This window comes from Gracilinanus agilis, chromosome 3 (assembly GCF_016433145.1).
Source record: "Gracilinanus agilis isolate LMUSP501 chromosome 3, AgileGrace, whole genome shotgun sequence".
Lineage (NCBI taxonomy): Eukaryota > Metazoa > Chordata > Mammalia > Didelphimorphia > Didelphidae > Gracilinanus > Gracilinanus agilis.
The window spans coordinates 19,015,869-19,023,636 of NC_058132.1; the positions used below are offsets into that span (position 1 = coordinate 19,015,869).

The 7,768-nt window shown below is 34.8% G+C and overlaps 1 long non-coding RNA gene across 1 annotated transcript; it reads right to left on the minus strand.

The window, feature by feature from the left end:
* Nucleotides 1-3,924: 3,924 nt before the first annotated feature.
* On the minus strand, nt 3,925-6,925 carry LOC123242939. The gene is made up of 3 exons (XR_006505840.1): nt 6,740-6,925; nt 6,331-6,389; nt 3,925-5,353 (listed from the first exon to the last, which is right to left on the minus strand). It is a non-coding gene; the product is annotated as an uncharacterized LOC123242939 (long non-coding RNA).
* Between the last annotated feature and the right edge of the window lie 843 nt (nt 6,926-7,768).

Sequence of the window (7,768 nt, forward strand, 5' to 3'; positions counted from 1 at the left end):
ACAGTACATTGGATACTGTTCATTTGCAACAGAAATTGTTTATATTGTCCAAAATGTATATGTGGTAATTCTCTTAATTTGTCTGCAGAAAAAGCATACCTTTACTGAATTAGGTTTGTATAAAAACCAATTTAGATTGTATTTGCATTTAATAAGAACATCTATATTTTAATTAAAAATGGAATGTAATAGTTCAGCAACCAAGCCAGGTATTGAACTACACCTTTAAAATATGATAATGTTTCATATGAGTGGCAATCCGTAGAACAGCAGATTAAAGGTGCTTGGGGACAGCATTGGATGTTATGTATTTACAACAAAAAATTAATAAATTAGACCAAATTGTCTTTGAGCAAGAAGCTGTCAAAATTGCTTCTAAATGGCAAGAAACTAGCTTCTTTTAACCCTAAAAATTGGTTTGGCAAAATCAATCTGACAAGCATTGGTATGGCAAATCATAGTCTTGATTATTACATTAATTTGTTTAGTTATAGTATGCAGAAAAGGATGTTTAAATAAGGCTTATATCAGAAATATGCAACCAGAAGGTGAAATGTCTCATCATTGCCATTTTTAAAAACATGATGATATTGAAAAACAACCAAACAGAATGTAATGATTTTGGGACTATTGCTATTTGCTATTTTCTGCATTAATTGTTGTACTAATGTTTTTTGAAAAGCTGTTACATGGTAAAAAATCTCATACACTCACACTGTGAATCATGGTCAACTTAAGTTAGGGAAATAGAAATCATTTTTGAATGAAAAACCTTTGTGTTACACACCTGCCTAGCTAAAACATTGCCACATGGAATGTGAGCCATAAGTTTAAAAATTTTAGTATTAATTTTGTTTTTATTTTCAATAGGAAATTTGATTTTCATCTTTTCCTTTTATTTCCTTTTTCCCCCAATTATTTTTTCATATTATTTTTCCTATATTTTTCTCTAAGTACTTGAAATACATTGAAAGCAGTATTAATATTTTGATCCAGAAGAATCAGTTTACAATATCTATAAACTCTAACATATATGCTTACCCAAAAGCTTGTGACTCTAGAAACTTGCCACTACTTGATAAGCATTACAGGGCTTCTGCTAACAATTGTGTCTGATCACAGAAAAAGGGATTACAATAGAGCCAATGTGCATTGTCATTATACTCAAGGTATAAGAGAGAAATCATGCTTTTATGGGATCGATGAAAAGCTAATCCAAAGCAATGCCCTCCTTTGGAAGATTGAGGAAGCCGTGATGTGATGAACCTCAGACTCAGGACTCCCTTGTCCCAAAGCTGTCACAATCATTATGGCTCTAACATCCCTGGACTGAAGGTCATATCAGACCAAGGATTCATGCTTCCCTTTTGCATCATCACAGAGTCCCTTGTATTTTAGAGTTAGGCAACTTTCTTTAGTCCTGGCTGACCCTGGGTAAAATGCTATATTGCTGCACCTATCCTAAAGGATTGTGGGACTGATTTCACATTAATTTGGGATCACTTGTGATTTAAGGATATGTTACAGATTTAATCTTTTTTTTACTCAGCATCTTTCACACATGACATTTCATCGTATTTTTTATTATTAGTCTTATATGAGCTTTTTAAATTTAATTTTGATCTTTGATTTGGAATTCATTTTTTTTACATTGTGATTTTGTAATTTATTATAATAAAACTATATTTCTGTGCTTCTGACATGACATTTAACAGGCATAGAAATTAGCTAATGTTTCCAAATTGGTTTAGTTCACAGACTCGACAGTTATTTTTTACAACGTTTTCTATCCATATTTTTTACAATATTAATGTGGTGTTTTTCTGTACACAAACAGGCAAGTATTTTAAAGACTGCCAATAAGGCATTTCAGAGTTTGAGATATAAGAACGTCAAAAATTTCTTTCGAAATGTAATCATTAGTTTTTTTTAAAACTAAATTGCAAGATACCAAGTCTGCAGTTCCTAAAAAGAACCAAATTGATTTTTACACTCTAACTTTAGCAAATTAGAATTAGCAAAAATCAAAGAACAGGTTCCATCCTATCTCAATTCTAGAACTACTTGTTTGCAATAACCTGCTTCAGACATGTCAACCAATATTTACGTCTAGGTCCTCATTCTGAATCTAGCCATTTGCCCCAAATCAGAGCAATAGCTCTGAACTTCCAGTAGAGATCCTAGATCTTTGAGATGAACCACCCTTGACCTATCCTCCAAAAGAAAGGCTTTTCATTTTAGGAACCCAATATCACAGTAGTTTTCTGTGCTTATTAGCTTCAGGGGAAATATGTGTGTGTCTATATAGACATAGCTGTATTTATATACACACACACATTCACATTATATACCCATTATATGCAACACAATCACATAACATGCATGCAATTTACCTTTTGCTTCAGTTTTAATTTACTTTATCACTGATTTTTTTTAAATGTCTAAAATACAGTTAATTCTTTCCCAAACTGCTCATAATCTAAATTCACAGTAATTAAAATTCAGATAGTATTCTCCTCACCCGTCTCCATTCCCAAATCTATAAAGTACTTTCTGTTCTAATTCAACAGATTTCATTCTGTTTTGTTTTTAAGAAGGAAAGAAGTGATTCCTTCCCTGTTAGTCTGAATTACACAGGATATTTTCATTAAGAAGAGTGAAGTTTCATATTGCTTAAGCGGTCCTTCATTCACAGCCTCCCCCTAGAGGACATGCACTTCAGTTTCACATAAGTGCATGCGGTAGAGTAAACCAGAATAAAGTATTTACAAGCACCTAGTTTGTTTAGCCTTAAATGGAAGCCACCATCTTTAAGAAAGTATGCAGAAAATATCTCTATTAGCAAAGAGGATGCTTTGGCTATAGTCAAGTGGGATGGAGCTCTTCAAATGAACTAAAAATATTTCAGTAGCTGAGGCATTGAATAGTGCAATATTCTAAAACTTATCTCTGGTGTCAGTACATCTGCAGTAGTGTAACTTTGGTTGAGATTTTCTTCCTTAAAAAGTTTTCAAAGCACCTGTTAATAACAAAAAGCATGCATAATTATGCTCACAGTGAATTATAGTTAAGTGGCAAGATCATTTGCTGCACTTTCCAAAGCATTTCACTAGACTTCTACAAAAGACACGGGGAAGTTGGATCTAAATGTATCAACAGGAAACAAAAAGAGAAGTTGTTATTCATTCCTCAAAGCAGACTTGAATTTTACATAGCAGATCCCTACTGCAGTGGCTGTGCAGTGGACCTTCCTACATCAGCTCACCAGCAAACTACAATAAAGCTGGCAAAGTCTTAAATTGAAAATTAGGAGGTTAAAAAAAGGGGAAAGTTTCCTGGGTTTCTACCCCAAATCCCCTAAGAAGATTTTTTTTAAAAGGTCTGATTCCCAAGGTAATACAAAACCAAGAAAAAAGGAAGCTTCCCTAAGTATTTCTTCCAAGTGTAGTGTCCTACCCAATGTGGATGTGTTCATTCCTTGCTAACTTGGTTAATAAACTGGAATGTTAAAATATGAATTTTATCATCACATCCCCTAGAACAGAGGTTTGGAACAAAAGGAGACTGGAAGGAAGGTGCACACCCTTCAGATTAGTTTACTATCAAAATAACCACTTGCTTAGTTTTCCATAAAATTATTAAAGAATAACTTGTGATTTAACTTGAAATTTAACTATGAAGGATCACAAGATTATAGCATCACTGTTGGGCATTTTAAGTAAAAGGTTTTGTGTAATGCCAGTTAGTAATAGATCTCCAAAATTCCCTGATCTTTCAAGAGATATTATTAAATAGTGTTTAAAGCCAAAGTTATCAGTATTAACAAGTCTTGGTAAATTTTACATTAGATTTAAAAACATACACTACATTCACTGGGGAAAAAACTCTTAAATTCATAATACCAATGAAGATAATGAGCAGCAGTCCATTACAAAACATTTTAATGTCACATTATCCTTAAGGGAACATCAACATTAGTGCAATTAATGTACAATTATGCTGTCTCCTAACAAAATGGCACGTGCCCTTCACAAACAGACAGCCTTTCATAATTATTTGCCCACTATGTGGTCTCAATAACAATTCAACATGATAGGTTTTGGCATGTAGTTTCCCTGTAATTTTGAAGAACCATGGATTTTTCACAAAGCTAACTGTTGTCCATGCATGATTACTTCACAAAGCAGCTGAGTTACAAGGTAGTGGCTTCCCAGCCACAGCACCGTAGGCTCAGATCTCATCGCCTGACGAGAAGGCAAGTTAAGCTAAATCCATGGCTAGGTGGGAGTCTTCCAAGAAGCACCCAAATGCTATAGAAATAAATCAATGCTGGACAATTCAGTATGTGGCAATTTCCTTCATACTTCAGAAAGAAGTAAAAAGACACGATGCTATGCAAGGTGCACCCCTTGCGGATATAGATATAAAATAAGAGGTCCTGAACACTAATTGAATGATCAGTTGTATACTGTGGTCAATAAAACTCAATGGCACTTTTTGCAAAAGTGAAAGATACCTGGCCAGCTCCTTTTGAACTCTGACTACTTGATTTATTCCCTGCTATGTTATTTATAGTAATTTTAATTTCAGCTATTATTTCATTTCATGCAGCTCTATAACAACTTTTATATCAGACTCCTAAAGAAAACAACATTGATCCCAGGCTACAATTTGTATCAGCCCATTCAATTCTTAAAGAGCTTTCTGATGAAAGGTGCACATATGAAAAATTATATTATTCTATTTTTTTAGAGCGCGTAAAAAAGTGAGTGAATTGGATGATTTAAACTTATTTTTAAAAGCACTTAAATCCTGGTGGGTTTGCTGAAAGCACTATGTTTGCTAAACAAGCTCAGGGGCTTTTGCTTACCACTACATTTTTTTTTTTTTTTTGCAAAACAACAGGAATTAGACCTTAAAAGTAGTTATTTAAAATGGAGCTATTCAATAAAATCCAAAATAATTTGCTGAGATTTCATTTTTAAGTCTACTGATTTTGATTTGCAAATTGAGGCTAAATCCAAGTGTTCGCTGTAGGTTATTATATTACTGAAGAAGGATTATCACAAATCCATGGATGGAAGAAGGCACTTGTCTTCCAGTAGATCCAGGCAGATAAGGTCCTACACATAATGGCACCTCCAACTGTTGGGCCAGTGAAATCCTGGAGACTGTGCTGGCCTCACCCTCCCCACCCCCTTTATTTTCCTTTTTAAGCAAAAGTGCTACCATTCTTCTATAATACAACAAAGCTTAAAATATATTCCAGTAGTTTCTGCCGGTTACACTGAGGTAGAAAAGTGTTGCTTAACTCCAAAATTGATATTCTCTTTTGTTTTGTCTCCTTGAAAACCTAAGAAAGAAGGAAACAGATCATGTTCAGTATCTCATTTTCTATCTCTATTCCACTCGGCCCTTGGAGCTCAGCCTCTTCAGTAACCACATAGACGCAAAAGTAAAGGGGATGTTAATCCTTGCTTTGAACACAAACAGTTTTGTGCCAGTCTATTACTTTGACTAAATTCAACTGAATTTATGAGCTATCTATTATGGAAAAATATTGTAACAGGTGCTAGGGATACAAGATGGAAATCCTTGTTCTTAAGAGGCTTTCATTTTGCATACACAGGTGTAACATTTTCTATCCATGTTTTTTACAATATTAATGTGATGTTTTTATGTACACAAACAGGCAAGTATTTTTTAAACTGTCATCAAGGCATTTCAGAGTTTGAGATATTAGAACAAGATCAAAAATGTAATCATTAGTTTCTTTTAAACTAAAATGCAAGGTACCAAGTCTGCAGTTCCTAAAACACTTTCAACTGTGAGTAAATAACCTTCAGAACAAAGCCTTGAAAATAATGGCTTAAAGCTTCAATAGATTTGGAGTCTATCTTCATTCACCCCTCACCTCTCACTGATTTTACACACAAAACATTGAATGGCACATGTATAATGTAAGGCCATATGGTAATACTCACTTAATAGAAATGACCATAATCTTATCTTAAAATTAAATGCAAAAATCAAATGTAATCACTAATTTAGACATTTTTTTCCCCTGTGGTGCCAAGTACATGTAGATTTGTTATTTACAAAAAGTCTTAGAAAAAGGATTTGAAATGAGCAAGATTATGGGCCAAAAAAACAGTCTATAAAATTGTCCTTACACATCATCATACACAAATGTCTGTCACCCTGAAAACGCATACATACCCCTACCCCCACCCAAAGCACTGCAGGGGTGGCTTAAGTGATAGCTATACCTAAATACATATAGAATGAAACTGAAAGTAATTTTCTCCAATATCAGAAATGGATACCTACCCCAATGTCCTTAAAGATTTTCACTGCATTCTTCACAAGACAGTATGTAGCACTCTCAGCTGTGTGTAAAAGAGGAATAAAGACACTGAGGTTAAGAGGCAACCATGGTATGATTGCATTTCCAGTATCAGCAGAAAGACTACATGGCAGAAAGGAGAGAGCCCAAGCCTACAGAGAGTAAGGAGATGAATTCTAGGTCTAGCTCTGCTGTCGTTTTCATCTTTCTTGACTAATTCATGCCTCTCCCTCTCTCTGGGATGCAAGTATGTTGGGGTAGATGTCTCTAAGGTCCATCTCTAAATCTAACAATCTAAAATCATATTCACAAATCAAAGTATAAAAGTTACTTTCCCCATTTCTATCGTCAACTTCACCCCCACATACACACTCAAAAAATGACTTGACATACCATATACAGCAACATTCCTTTCTGTTCTGGTTATTAAGTATTTATGTAACTTCTGCAGATACTCTGGTTCTGAAATCGGGCCACTAAAGTTATGGATGAAGATGGCAGCAGAGCTATAGGCCTCTAACAAAGGCCCAAGGAGCCTTTGCAAGAAGGTGAGGAATTGCTGGTGTTCTTTGGACTGGCTCACCTGAAAAATACAACAGAATAATTTATCATTAAAAATAATGCAAACTGAATCTCGAAGGAATATTCTTTGGATAACTATTTAAGATAATCAATGGAAAAAGAGATTAAATCTACAACACATCTTATTATCACTATTTTTTTAAAGTAAGTGATTTCTGTACAAACATTCAATAGAAATAATCAACACTGAAGTAGAACATACTAATGCTAAATAACTAGTAACAAGACCTTTGAAACCCGTACCCAAAGAGTGCCAACAGAGGCTATCCAAAATGGAACCTAAGCCAAGTTCCAGATTCATGACACATCCACCTCACTCACTACCTTCCTAGCTAGGCCCCTGGGGTCAGTCGGCTGGGGTTCATCAGGGGAAGAGATGTGAAATCAGTGCCTCTCATAAGTAATAATGTTGCAAGGACCAACCTGAATCCAGAAGACAGTAAGCTGATTGAGGGTAGCCATTTCATTTTTGTCATAGGCCCAGTGCAAAGCTGAATATGATGTATACTACAAGTGCTTTAAGAACTGTTTAATGAATAGAATTCAATTTGTTGCAACTACATTTTTTGAGCACTGAGTCTGTGTAAGGCAGTGTTCCAGAGACTGAGAGGAATTAAGATGACTCTGATAGGGATCCTTGCCTTCATAGAATTTATAATCTCTTGTATTTATTATACATGGATACAAATCAGAGTGTGGACATTCTTAGGAGACATAAAATGCTATGGGAATTCACAAAAGGATCACATATACCCTGGAGAACTGGGGAAAACCAATACCTAAAACAGGCAAAATCACACACACACACACACACACACACACACACACACACACACACAC